Source organism: Mycetomoellerius zeteki, unplaced genomic scaffold (genome assembly GCF_001594055.1).
Source record: "Mycetomoellerius zeteki isolate Tzet28-1 unplaced genomic scaffold, Tzet1.0 scaffold415, whole genome shotgun sequence".
In the NCBI taxonomy this organism is placed as follows: domain Eukaryota; kingdom Metazoa; phylum Arthropoda; class Insecta; order Hymenoptera; family Formicidae; genus Mycetomoellerius; species Mycetomoellerius zeteki.
The window spans coordinates 1,176,852-1,192,865 of record NW_017257409.1 but is presented as its reverse complement, the minus strand read 5'-3'; the positions used below and the strand labels follow the sequence as shown (position 1 = coordinate 1,192,865).

Below are 16,014 nucleotides of genomic sequence, written 5' to 3'. Positions count from 1 at the left end.
TTCGAAAGATATACATGCCATATCGAATTCGATCTAACTCACTTATAAGGCACATTAAAGAAAGTTCCAATTATTGCATTTGTTAGTTGTTTAAAATGTTTGCTCGTGTTATCAGTTAGTAAGTATGTCAATTTTATATAATGTTTTTCTTTTTCTTTATCGCTAGTATTTTGATTTTTACTTCTTTTTTCTCTTCTTTTTTTGTAAGTGCGAACGTATGTATTGCGGGTATCGTATGCGCTCCGTTTGTACATCACTTCTCGTGACTCTTATATTAAAACTCAAGAAGTTCACGACTCGCAATCTTTCACTTGCAGAATACAATTGCAATTGATTACCTTCGCGATGACTTTCGTAGGAGCTCGTTTCGCGCTCGCGCTATCAATTTCCATTCCGCGATTCTATCCAGCATGGGCGGGCGTTTCCGTCAGCGTGCTGCATTTCTCAGGGAAATGGGAATCGATTTGAAGAACGCTGCTGCGAAACTGCAGTTGGCAACACGCCCTCTGCCTGTATGTCCCCGAGCACCATCGGGTCATCCCTCTGGTGTCCCATTCCGGCGGATCAACCCCTCGCGCCTTTCTTTCGTCATCCCGATCTCCTAAACGTGCGCTTTTTCACTGTCCACAAAATATCTTTACGGCGGCATGTGCGATGTGTCGTTGCCTTCTTTATCTTCCTTTTTCTGTTTACCGCGATCGGAGTATTTCGATTGTTCGATGAGCAACGATTCGTAAAGCGATAGACTCGCAAACAAAATAAAGAAAATTATCATAATGCATTCGCGTATATTAAGCGATATTAGATTTTATAGCATATTACCGTAAATCTAATAATCCCCATCATTTTTGGTATATACATAATCGATACATGCAGCTCCATGGAGAATAAACCAGGTTAGATACATACATAGATACAAACAGTAAAGTCAAATAACGATGACAGCAAATAAACATGACTTATACAATGTTGCTGTTTAAAAAATGGTAACCGGAATATTTAGTTTGGAAATATTTCTTTCGGCGGATATGTTTTGTTGAAAATTTTTATCGGATAAACATTGTTGACTGAACATTTTATCAAGCAGGCGTTTTATTCAATATTTATTCAATTTTACATCCTTCTTTCCCTTCGATTTGACACGCACGATATCGCATACATTATATACATCACGTTACGTGTAATACAGTACATGATCCACAAGATATTACAGAGACTGTAATATCATAACTTATCGTACACTGAGAGAAAAATGTTTGGTATTTGTGACTATACTGCAAAAATAATTATGTAGATATAATTAAAATAATAAAATAATTATGGTAAAATAATTATAGTTCAAAGTTCCATTTTATAGTTATTTCTATTGTAATGTTAGTAATAATAAATATATATATATATAAAATTTTAAAAATATGTATATAGTTAGCAACGAAATAACTATAAATTATAATTAAATTATAGTAATTGCAACCATTTTTTCTTTCAATATAAGGAAATTTATATTCCTATTTTCTCTTAATTCTCTTATAGCGATGTCTCGGCGTTGATACTTTATCAAGAAGCATATTACGGTTAAACAAGTTAATATAATAAAGAAGACTATACGGATATATGCAAAACAAACAGGATGTCTTGCATTCATGTCGAGATCGAAAAGTTATGAAAGATCGAGCGATTTTCACGGAAAAGAAAAAGGATCGATTGCCTGCAGGCTCAAGGAAAAATACTCAATAAAGCCGACGTTGTTGTATCACGCGTACTCGATGCTGCCCAAGAACGATATATCCGGAAATTGAAAGTTTCCTGCTGGAGAGACAGTGGGAAGTGCTGGTTCGCGAGCGACTGCCAGGTAGGAAGAAAGATTTGTCTCACCGTGTCACGGGAGATCACTGTTTCTTTATTTCGTCGCCACTGCGAGTGGGATAGGTCTTCGTGGTCGGCGGGAATATTCGATGACTCGGGGATAATACACCGCGTTATAATATCTCCCGGGAATTGGATTGAGGTCACAACGAGGTAGATGGGAACGTACAGCGCATACATACATACACACATAAATGTTACACAATTGTATGCGCTTGTCGGGAGACAAATCGGTTATTCGTGGATCGTCGTATGACTAATTGTTTCGGAATCAGATTTTTGCGGGAATTGTGCTCGCGGGTACTCCCACTCTTTTCGTCGAATAAGCGCGGAAGTAATCCCCCTCCTGAAACGATTTCATCCCCCGTATATTTCCATTTGCATCCGACTTAAGCGTTTCATTTGTCATCGTGGAATTGTAGTATACTTCCATACGGACGTTCTATGTTTTCGATTTGCTGCAGCTTACACGGATTTCATGGTCATTAGAGATTTTCACGAAACTCAACTTGAGACAGCAGATATAAGTGTCCGGTTATGATTAATTCATCTGTTAAATTCATTGATAATGTAGAATTAATGAATGCCATATCTGAAACAGCAATTCTGTGGAAGTTAGTGGAACTGTAGTGGAATTGTGAAGAAAATTATTTTGCTATTTTCTTTTAAATTTGAATTTTGAACATTTTGATAATTAAACTTTAATTTAAATGCCAGAGTTGATGCCGAAATCAATTAAAAGTTAAGTAAATATTTTACTGTTTTTACATATCTAAAGCTTCACCAGCGTTCTTTCATTTTAACATTAAATAATTCTACAATTAAGTCTCTATTCTTGTGTGAGTGTATACACATACAAATGCTGCATATGCATGCAAACACACAAGTAAAATTGATGGAAACTTTATTAAAGAACAAAGTCTAGAATTAATTTTATATGTTAAGTCTAGAATAATTTTTTGTATGTTTGAGTCTGGAACTATTTTATGTAATTTTTGTTCGCACACGAAACATAATTGCAAATTATCGAGGCAAAATCAACCACGGGAACACTTGTTTTACTGCGGATATATAATTAAATTAACGTGTTTCTATCTGTATCGTGTTGTTACACGTGCGTAACATGAACGCTATAGGAAAGTTGCTGACCTAGTTGCGAACTAAGAGATCGATCGAGGAGGAAGAACAGAGTGTCTTCTATGAAATTACATTCAATTCTAACAAAGGAAGCGGAGTGCTGTTGCTGCTATTTCCGAGGAAAATAAAAACGCGCAGTAAAAACAACAATTGTCGGTAAAGTGCTCTTCATTCGTCAACGGACCAATAACGAAATAGAATTATCAATTGTTGTTGTAGCAATTATAGATCGCTATAATGTCATAAATTACTAATGCAATTATTTGAAGCATTCAATAATATTCAGTAATCGTACCGAATTATTCCTATAATTGGCTCAAATAATTGTTGAGTTCCATAATTGGACTGGGATTTGAGTTCACATATAGATAACAATTTCGATTCTAATCCATAAAAAAATATATTCCAAATTTTAAACTTATTCACCACTAAAGAACAATTTTTTTGGGAGGTAATTAGATCTTGATTTGCAACTTGTCTTTTGTATTATTTTTGTGGTTTCAGAAGATTAATTTTAGTAGAAGATTTATGAAGAGATATATTTCTCCAATTCTTTTTCCTTAAAGTACCTCTGGTTTATCCGCGTTTCCAGTTCATTCTCATACGCAGAGACACGTGTGTACCTCTCCTTCCTTTCTCTTATACAATCTTCTTTTTTCCAATTTCTTTCCAGCAAATTTATCCGGTACTTGCTGTCTTTGTGTCACTCAGTCCAAGATTACACGACGTAAAGCCTAGCGGGAGTGCAGGTTCTCTCCTTTCTATTTGTGCGAAGAAATCTCGCGGTCCAGCTTGGCATGGAGACGCGATGCGACAGAACGGACGTTCATCTCGTGCCAGGCACAACAAATCTTTCACAATGAAAAATTATCTCGAGGAAACGGGGCGAAATTTTTGTTCCTTACGATTTATCAATGGTGATATCGAAATGGACAATTGGACAGATAAAAATGTCAACTTTCGGCATTGATATCGAGTGGCTTGAATTAATGCTAATGTAGAACTATTTTTCAAATTACTAAAAATATCCTCGCGCATTATAATGGATCGTTTTTTACATATTTCGATTTCTTGGTCATAATATTTTGATATTAAAAAATTACCAAACAAAATATTAATAGATGTCTACCTACTTAGATAGATATCTAAATATCTAGAAAAAAAATGTATAAAAATTGAAAGTAAAAGTAAGTTGGAGGTAAAAGAAGTAAGTGATTTTTGCCTTTATACTGACAAATAATAAATAATTTCCAACAATAAATAATTTCGTCTATCTTTGAGTAGAAATAAACCAATAGGTATAATTATATTATTTGAATGATTTAATTGTAATAAGAATTACAAATTCAAATGAAGAAAAATGTGAAAAAGAATGAAAAAAGAATTTTTTTACTCCCTTGAATCCGTAATTTTTATTATGGATCACTCAAATAATAATTACATCGATTTATTATAATCAAAAAGATAAACGAAATCATTTATTAAAATATTTATCAATAGAAAGCACATCAATAGAGAGCACTTTTTTATCTTTATTTTCAAACTTTATATCTTTTCTCCAGATATCTTATTTACTGCCGTCTAGATTATCAGACAGAGCAACACTTAAATACGAGTTACAATAAAAATTTGATTATGATCCTAGTTACAAGGATTTAGAACAGTTAAGCACGTAGAAGTCACTTTATACTTAATAGATACTGAAAATTAAAATTAAATTGGACAGAAAATATTTGACTTGTACTTTCATTTATTATGACATAGTTTATCGGATGAAATTATTAGAGGAGAAGGTGGTATTATGGTACTCCAGTTACATTTTACACAATAACGTTGTTAATCAATATTTAAGTTTAAAAGTTGATAATTATATTCGTTAAGATTGTTGAATCGATTCTGGATTCAAAGTTACGAAATATTTATTACTTAGGATACTATTAATAAAAATGTGGCGAGACATTGCATAATGACTCGAAGAAAAAAATAGGTGATAATGTGGCCTTCCATAAAAAAAAGCCTTAAAATATTGGTTTTGTTTAGAAAACAGTATTAATTTGGTTATAAAATTAACAAAACAGTAAAACATTTTAAAATGTATGCAAATCAATGTATATAGTATACAGTCACATAACTTCTACATATAAGCTGCTCAGTACTAAAAATCTCAGTACTAAGAATAGTACACGTAATATAAACTATAGATTTAAATAGCAAATAACATACTCAAAAATACATATATTCGTGTGATAATATGCTCAAGTTTAAGAAAAATGAAGAGAAATAGGTGTAATTAAATGCTAAAGTGTACCTCAGAAACGTTTCGAAATACTTGAAAGTAAAAATGCGTTATAATGAGTGCTGGTTATTGAGTATTGGTAATATTGGTGTCATGGTGTAACGGTGAGCTACTGAACTAATAATTCCATAAAAAATAAAGTAATCATTAGGATTCGCTATATAATAGTGGAAATATTAAGGGAGGCCACAATATATACACTGGCCATAATACCATCTTCTCCTCTATAAATACATTTAAATCATAATAAAAAATAAAAAACTGATACTAATTCTGTTTCCTTTTTTTTATATTAATTAACAATATTAATCTTTAACCTATTGTGATGATAAAAAAAATCAAACATTTATACACTAAATTTAAGACATCTATTCCAAAATAAACCGAATTAAAATATTCAAATAAAAAAGTTATTTTATAAGACAACGCGAGTTCTTATTACGGTATAATCATATTTTATGTATTCATCTATAAAATATTTAAATTAAAGCAAAATTTTTTTTTCTCGAAATATATCAATATTGCCAATGTTTAATAATAAAAATTCAATTTTAAAAAAGTAAGAAAATAAATCCTTATACATATATTCAAACAAAAGATACTTCGATGATGTTTTCAATAAACCAATTTGCGTGTTATTGTAAAATTGTATCAGAGAAATTCCATTAAAAATAACAGAACATAGAGAAATCAGTATGAAATTACAACTGCAGTTATAACAGCGTGCAAAATAAATATTGCCATATAGTGCACCTTTGAGAATATTATCACCATTTCCTAAATTTGAATTAAAGCGAAATAATACATAAGCAGAAGTTGTCTTGGAAAAAGTATTTAAATCTAAAAAAATTACTTAAAATTATCTCAACCAGAATATTCTTATATTTTGTTTTGAGGGAATGTTTCCATTATTTTCATTCATCTCTTTTCAATTCGCACGGGTGTAACGAGCAATCAACAAACTTCCCTACGAGCGCCGGCTTTGTACAAATCGATACTGCGAAACGTTAATCTCCAAAAAGCGAGCACGTCAATACCACGCATTTAACGACTCCACTGATAACAGTTACGGCACCTGCGAGCGTTATCGCCGTGCCGGTCCAGTAAAAATCTCCCGTTCAATTCGCTCGCGGCCTCGCCAAGTCCGAGTAGACGTAATCAAACTGTCGCTTCGCGAGTTTCCTTTCTCTGTCTCTCTTTTTGTCTCATTGATTTCGCATCAAATGTGCCATTCGCACGTGGTCATGTCACGCGATACGTCATACCAAGGTTGACGATCGCATATTTCGAAAAATCGGTCGGCCCAGCATGCCGCGACATCGACATCGACATCAACGCCGCCGCCACGCCGCCGCGCCGCCACGGCCGTTGCTATCGTGGATGCTAAAGCCACCATCCGCAGTGAGGCAAAAGTCATTTTGGCCGGTAATTAGTTGCCCGAGCCGCGACAAATTGAAAAAGTTGCTGAGAAATGGGACGCAATTTAGCCCGCGGCCGCACGCGCGCGGCCGCGCGACGTTTTCGTGACGATAATCGAGCCCGCTGTTGCTGTCCGCATAGCACCGCGACGCAAATCGAATTCTTCTGCGTTTCTTTTTTCGTTGCTTTCTGCATTTTGTTTATTTTTTTTCTCTCGTTAGACCGCCTACCGACCAACTCGCGAAAGTTCACGCTACGTCTTGCAATCCCGCCAGAATGCCGGGCAACTCGTTGCCACTTTCCATGATAAATACTGACAATCAACTTTTAAACGTATAATTTTTCCTGTTTCGGCAGTGCAAGCATTGAGTGCCGTGCAAATTATTTGATGGAATGGAAATTATCGAAAAATAAATTGCTCGTGATATATATACCTATATTTAATTCTTAATGCATTGAAAACTCAAGCATTATTTTTTCCTACATTTTTGTTATTCCTTGCTTGTAAAAAATTTTAGTATTCTGTACTTTAAATAAAATAAATGCATGTTTTCAAGTAAAAAAAGGTAATTCATACGGTAATTTGCGAATACAATACTCATATTGATATTAATTAATTAATTAGCGTTAATTAAATGCCTCGCAGAAATGATTGAACAATTATCTATCATATCCATTCTAATACCTTTTCTATTATTTATTTTAAAATTATTTTGCGATATCAAAAAATATCTAAAGATTATATTTGTTGATTATATTATATTCAGTGTTTAATCATATAAAAAATACGCTTTATTTGAATAAAGTATTTATGTTTTTTTTTTTATATGGTTTGAGTATGTGCTGTATTATGTGTGAGTTACATGTTCAAAATAATTAATTTCATAAGAAAGCAAATTTATTATAATTCATACAAGTTTTTAATTTAGATATGTGTGACTATATCTACAAATAATTATATATAAAATATGATTATTTTGTATAATGATAATATCAGAAATGTGTTCGAGCTGAATACCTTGAATAATGGACTAATTTCTTTCTTAAGCTTATATATTTTCGAGTTTGTAGTCTCTATGATACTATGCACTAAATAGTTAATAAATAATTTTGTCCTAATACATCTCAAATTCTGAAAATCACACAGACGTTTCTTTTTTCCTCATTCGACTCGGTGTTGAGCGAGAATTTCGTGATGAGCTCAAATGCACAGTCTAGCAAAAAATCGAAACGATCCCAGGAACAGCGCGATTGTCGTTGGCATGGGCGTTTTCGCCGATCGGCATTTTCTTTTTTCTTCACATCCATCCGTCGATCGTCGTTTCGCGCTTCTCTTCCACTTGCTGCCCTTTCTCCTCTTCATCCGCGACCATTATCTCGGACCGATAATGACGTCCATTATTTTTTGTTACTGCAGCGTGCACAGGGTAATGGCAGGTCGAGGGTTGGAGTATAGAGGGTGTTCGTTAGCGCCTCGGAGAATCATACGATGTCGTTATGCGATTACGACATTCGCCTCTGCGAAGTGGAAGCACTTCCGGTTCTTTGCGCCCGCACCAGACGGTCGATGACTCCGTTTTTCTGAGCCAACAATTGCGTTCGGCGTCGCAGAAAGACTGTGATCGAAAGAAATAAGAGAAAAGACACGAGATAAACCGTTTAATTGGCGACAAATTATACACGCTCGGCCCGTCATCTTTTTCTCCAAGGCGCGAATGCCACGGAAAGGTATAAAAAGCTGGAATGAAGAAGTTAATTATTCAGTTTACGACTTTTTTACATTTACGCATCTCATGTATCTTCATTCTGATGCTTAGTACGTTTTATGATTCAATTTTCCTCCTTTGGATTACTGAACAATGAGATCAAGTCATTATTGCCACATTTCTGAATTTGTGATGCATATAAAATTTCTGATTTTGTTTATTAATTAATTAAACTTGTGCAGAATGCTGTATGGTATAATATCACGTATGTACGACAACAAAGAGTAATCATTTTCAACAATTTCATTAATTCATGCTTTTAGATTATCAAATTTTCTTTCAGTTGTAAATTTTGCAATCGTGACAATTAACAATATAATTCATTTCCTTAGTGATGGAAATTTACAATTCATTAAATTTTTGATTTTCAATATGAAATCTTTTTTAATAGCAATATTTTTTTAAGCATCAACTCAAAATTTAATTTATAGTAGAGTTAAGTATTTACAATGCACATTTCTTTATTAGTGAATGTCTAATAGCAGATGTCAGTCGATAGTGGAAATCGATTTCTTGGCACAGAAATACATGATGGGTACAACGATTGAGAAACCGACTGACTAAAACCATTAGTATTATTTAAGGTGGAAATATGGGTCAAGCCTTCTTTCATTCGCATGTTATCGCCTTTCTTACTCCTTTGCTTCATCTTTGAAGCATCAAACAAAAATGACATAGAAACGGTCAGTGTCCCCGTTATTTTACAAACATAGTTGATTTATTTTTGGTTACCTGCTGGGCACTCGCTAATACTTGAGTCTGTTCTGTTTGTAGATTTGTACCATAGTCATAAAGTTATATTATTTCAATTGAAATATATTGATTGTATACAGTGAACGTCCTCCGATTTAATAGCCCCGGCAGTCGTGCTTCATTAAATCGCATATCCGATGAAATCCATGTGTCAATAAATCAAAAATTGACGATTAAATTGCCACTGTTTATTAACTAAAATTGGATGATAATTTATGCTTAATATATACGTAAAACATATTTTTCGTAATTTGAAGTTTGTACTTATAACTTTGAACTGCAGAAAATGTAGCGGTCAATTTTTATGTTACTTAAATATCGTAGTTTATCTAGTACAATTTATAATGCTAATTAAAAATTAGCAATTTAAAAGTTATTATACATATACAATAAAATAATTTGTTAGTAAATAAAATTTTCTATAAGTCAACATTTCAAATATTATGTAAATACGTAAAAAATGAGAGAAAGAGGGAGGGAGAGAGAGAGAGAGAGAGAGAGAGAGAGAGAGAGAGAGAGAGAGAGAGTTATATGAATAGAGGAATAATAAAACTTTATTTTGTAATACATTTTCATGGTTGATAATATAATAGTTAATTCCTTTATTTTTCAAAACTGTTTCATTGTGCATTGAAAAAAGTCTGGTAATAGCTATCAAATGTATTTTATTTAACGTATTGATGCAATATTTAGTAAATATTACTAAACATAATAATAGTAATCATTCAATAATCATTAAAAAAGTATGATGATATTTAGAAAAGCAAAATTAACGTTTATTGTTGATTTTGGTTACATTAACCCTAATATCTGATTAAAATTGTTTTACTAAAAATTAGTAACTGTTACCTAGGCTTAATTGTTATTAGCAGACTTTTTTTCAGTGTAACGATAAGTGATAAAATTACTTTGAACTGCTTCTAACCGCACATGATAAAATAAAATCTGAATAAAAGTTTTGTGGATAACCAGGTGACTATCCAATCATATCTTTTTTCATTTTTTTTGTCGCTTGATTTAGTAGATTAATGTAAGATTGTCCAATTTAATTCCTCGTTTCCGTGAAATAATATACAGTACAGGATATCGATATTCGAAGATTGCCTCACCAAATGTGGCAGGTGTCGTGAAATAAGCGGAGTCACCGCAATGCTCGCGCAAAGGCTGCATCGATTACCGTTATTTTATGGAAAGTGTCACGGCGTGACTCATCGCGTTATCGCGACAATACAGCTGTGCACGCATCATGCATATATCTGCATATGTGCGATCGAGCGAATGGACTGTATTATTAACGTGAATTATCGAGTGTGTCATAGCGGTTTATCGAATTTCCCCTCTTGCTTCCTCTTTGTCCTTCTCTCAGTCGGCTCTTTCAAACCCAACATATAGTCGGTGCATTTCGAATTTTACTAGACACACAGTAGACATTCCATCGATATTGATCGTTAATGTCCGGCCAACTGACTTCAGGGTTATCTTGAATATTTTAGAACCCTCCACGGATACGAGACTGGTCGGCGTCGAATAAGGAAGGAAGGCTACTTTCGTTTCCGCCACTGACTTGGATGTCTTTTTCATTTTTCCATCCTGATCTCAATAGTTTTTGCAGGCTTATTTTTTATTTAGAACGTTCTTTGGAAGTGAAAACAATTTCCAATATTTATAGAAATTGTTATTTTTATGTTAAATTCGAAAATTTCTAATTGTGTCCGTTATGTAAATTAAATAATTATGTTCATATTTCTGTCATTCTTACATCTTTCAAAAGAATCACTATGTGATGTGTTAATATGAAAAAAATAGTGAAAATATAAAAAATACTTGACATTTTTTCAATTTATTAAAACCTTAAGGAAGTGTTTTTCTAAAATGATAATTCAAATTCCTGTCGATATATTTTTCAATATTATATATCTAACGACTTCATCTAAATAAAGAATGTAAAGTTAGTATAACAAAATACATTAAATTAGTAATAGAAGTATATTAAAAATATAAAATTTAATATATTTAAATATAACTGATGTTTATTCAAATACAACTGATATCTTTAAAAAAAACTGTTCTCCTCTCTACATTTCAATATAAAAGCTGCAATATTTCTCATTCTTAAATTTGTAGATCTTCCAAAAGATTGGTTGACACGATCGATTACAAGGAATTTTCTGTCCGCAATTTTCGCGTATTCATTGATCGCGACGAAGCGTTCGTCGTATAATGGTTTCATTTTCCATTTGTATCTCGCCTACTAACGCTCCAATATCTCTCGTCCCGCCGCGCTTTAATAATATTACGCATTGTTGCGAGGGCGGTATGCATGCTTGTAAATTCGCTACGGTTTTCCACCAATTTCGCGGCTGCGAGCCAGACGTGCTCCTCCCCCTTCTTTGCCGCAAAATCGCCACGGGGTACTCCGCTATTTCAATTATAGACGTGGATATTTTTTTCTCGTGCAACGTAGATTTACACGCATGAAACTTTTACTCGCAACGGAAAGGTGGCAAGCAATATTTTTTTAACGAATTTTGGGGATATATGAAATAGAATTGACATTGAAGGAACAAAAATAGACGAGGATTTTTACAATGAATAATAAAACATATTTTTCTGAACACGATATTCGAACTATTTTGAGTACAACGTGACATTTGAACACGATTTTGAGCACTATGCAGTAGATAAATGTGTAGTTCTGAATTGTAAACCATTGTACCTAAAACTATCACAATACTATAGAAACCAAAATCTACCTGAATCGTGCATGTGAAACGACAGGATCTCTCGTTAGTTCCTGTACGAAGTAAATCTGCCGTTGGGCATCAAATAAGGATAGCGTCGAAACGCATTGATGCAGTCGGGTGGGAAGATTGTAAAAGGGTGACTAAAGGAACTGGCGGTGAGCGGAGAAAGAGAATAAGGGAGAAAGAGAAAGAGAGGGGAAAGGTTTCGGGCTCTCGAGTCATTTCTCCGAGCCAACACAGACCTCTCAACTCAACGCCACTCGTGGAAACGAAATCTGATACGAGAAAAGCTAAACTCCTTCAAATGCACAAGCCGTTCTCTATTCGCCCCCTATCTACCTTCTCCCGCCTACCACTGCTTCCCTCTTCATCTCTTTACCCCCTTCTCCTCCCATTCCGAGTTTTCAACCTCCTGAGCGTCCTCCTCGTTCCGCCGACTCTTGCTCCTTTCAGCTACCCACTTATACTCAGTCAACCCTTTTCATTGCGAAAACGTCGTTCTGCAATTCTCCTTTTCTCTTCCTTCTTGTCCTTCCTTCTCCTTCTTTCTCATCCCCCTCATCTCCCCCCTCTCTCCCTTTTTCTCTTCTTCCCTCCCCTTTCCTTCTTTTTAATGCGTCGTTCAAGGACGTTCTACTTCCTTGTTTGCGTTCTCTTTTTTCTCTCTCTTTTTTTTTTACATCAGAGAAACCTCTTTCTCCAAGTTTCTTTTCTATCACTCTATTCTCGATTGAGCATTGCCATCGCGCGCTCTTCCTCGAAGAGCAATTGCTTGACTTCCTGTTTAATCCCCTTAATTAACAGCCGGCATAAGAGTCTCAGATTTGAACTCTTTCATGGCACGCGACCTTCTTTGCAAGCGAGGAAGATCAAATGGAATCCGTCGCGTTTTAGGACTTGCGCACAATATATCAAATATTAGGAACAGAAATAAATATTAAGATTTCAACCTCAGATACTAGTTACACCGGAATATACGGTTTCTGATAGGTTGAAATCTTAATATTTATTCTTGTTTCTAATATTTCCTCCATTGTGCGCAAGGCCTTACTTTCGTGAGTAGATCGATAAGGAGTATTTTAATGTATAAACTGAACGGGTAAGATAATAAATAATCATCTCTAACATTATTTTTTATACATCTATGCATTATTCTTTATGCATCCTATTATAGCATCTCATTCTATTTCTCTTATTATATTCTAAAATTTAAATTTAACAATAGTACTGTGTTTTTTATGTACTTACAATATTGCATTTAGAACTTACAATTAGTATTTTATGTTATATGGTATTGCTAATGCTATAAAGGAAAATGTTTTTTGGAAGAAATTTAAATAGTATGTAACTGCAGTTAGTTTTTTAAGAAATAAAAAAGAAATTTATAAAAAAGGTACATTATAAAAACATTATAATATTATACGATGGAAATAATGTATTGTCAGTTTCTTAAGGATTTTAATGCTATTGTAGTGCAACTATTGTGCATTTATAGCTATTGTATTGTAATCACAATATATGAAAGTAAAAATATCTGTTCTTTTAAAAATAAGAAAAATAAGAAAATGAGCCTAGCCTGTTTACTATTTTACTCTATTTATACAAAAATTTATGTGAATCTTAATCTTATTCTTATTATTCCTTTTTTTAAAAAAAGATAAAATTTTACTTTAATTTTTCTCAATTATTTATTGAGCTATTACTTATAAAAGTACATACAGTTATATGATGCGTATGTGTGTTGCAATGTATGGGCCCTACATGTGGATTCACTAAACTTGACTGCAGAAGAAAAGATATCTGAAGCGATGCCAAGATGATGCTGCCGCCGTACGATGCGTAAGAAAAGCTTGTTGTTTCTCTTCGCTCGATGGGTCAATAAAGCTTTTTTTTTTTCTTAAACATATTTTACAATGATGATTTCAAATTATTCGCATGTTCAGCTGTACACGCGCAAGAAATGGAATTAATATGTAAAGTATCCGGAAATTCAGTATAAGAAATTTGGTATTCGTATAACAAGAGCTTTAATTCCTAAATCAGTAATTTATTATTTCCGTAATTAATAAAAAATTCTATTAACGTAATATTTCAAAAACTTTTTGTTTTATAAGAAATTGTTTGTTTTATAACAATACAAATGCTGAGTTAATCATTTTATGTAAAATATAATAATAATAATAATAATAATCAAGCTCTAATTGTAACTACCATACTACGTACCTACTGCAAAGGAATGTAACGAAATTTGCTATATAAAAATGTATTATTAAAGTAATAAAAAGATCATGCTTATATGGTAGATTTAAATAAATTACATGGAGAGTCTCTTAGAAAGTATAATATGCACAATTTACATAAATACATACATAATTAAAGGAACAACTGCTGTGCATTGTTAAATTCATGTTGCTAATAGAAAGAAAGATTTTCATAGATTTAATATAATGATATTACGGTTCAGCCACATTTAACATATCGAGCATTATTAACGATCCGCACGCGGCTTTGCAGGAATCGTCACACATTCAACACGCCCTTTCGCTCTTTCGATCGATAATAATTATTCTCGTAAATTCAGGCATAAGCACGCGTGTATGAGAGTTATAGGCTGGAAGTGGGGAGGATAGGAAGGACAGAATTGCCAGGCCTGCTCGGTTAAATGCTCATAATGACGTCTCGTAATTGCATCGAAAGTTTCCAGGGAAACTGTAATTATCGTACAGGCTCACTTCCAACGATATCTTTGGCCCCCGGTCGCCTGTAATCGACGGGACGCCAAACCTAAAGAAAGGAAAGCTGCTTTTCTGACGGAATATTTTTCCAAGCGGGCGAGGACGACGTTATCTCGAATCGAAAAGAGGATCGAGAGCTTCATAATGGAGCCTGCCAGCTTCGGATATTCGAAAAAGAAAGAAGCTTAAAAGTGCGTCATTTAAAATTTTCTCTAATCCTTGCTCCAGTTAAATCAATTAGCGTTGACGAGAGAAGATTGTTCAAATTCCCTCATTTGTATACACTATATGGTCCTTCTATTTTATTTAAAATCGCCATTTTTAATACCAGATTTTGTTAAGCTCCAGCATTCATTTTGCAGTTGATACCATGCATAAATTTTCTAGCTTTACAAATTATTATTAGCTCTTAATAGCATCGTAATGATAAATGATGATCATTTATAAATATGCAATTTTACATTCATTTGCTTACGAATCTTTTTCTTGTAATTTTAATGGTTGTTTTTATCGCACTAATAAAAACTAATAGAAACTAAAAAGGATAATGATAATAATTATAGATATGCTCTTTCTGTCAATAATTTAATTTTACATTCTTTATATAATTAAGATTTCAGAGTCATACCCTCGATTTCTGATTTTAATATTGAAGCAATTGCATTATTTTATTCTAGATCAAGAAAAGAGTCGATTGCTTGAAAGACATGATTCCGATAGTATCTATAAATAGACGTTGTTTGCGATGAACTATTCACTTGTATTGATGATTACTCGAAGATTCATCGAACCGCCACAATGATTTGAATAATTTATTCGAACGATCAACCATATTAATATTCATTATTCGGTCAATCATCAGCACTCGGATAATTATCTGCGTAAACGTTCATTATTCAGCTAAGCGAATGCGTCTAGCAATTGATTCGGTACTTGGCATACGTTGAAGCTATCTAAACATTTCTATCGTCAACAATATTGATACGTGCAGCAACAATCATTGTGATCATAGGTGACTAAACTTGCGTTTGGTTTGAAAGATAATCATCGTGAAGCCAACGCACATATTCATAATACAGATATTGTAATACGTATTATAACTATGTTTTATAATATTCACTCATATTGCAAAATAATCGCTACGGTTCTTTCTTCGTATTAAATTTATATTTGTAATCAATTTGCTACACATATCTAAGTTTTAATAGTTAAAAATTTATTGTAAATTTTATTACACACACACACCACACACACACACACACACACACACACACACACACACACACACACACACACAC

General features: G+C 33.4%; 1 protein-coding gene across 1 annotated transcript in view; it reads right to left on the bottom strand.

The window, feature by feature from the left end:
* LOC108726391 (CUGBP Elav-like family member 2) overlaps positions 1–16,014 on the bottom strand; it is a 512,320-nt gene that overhangs the window by 84,704 nt on the left and 411,602 nt on the right.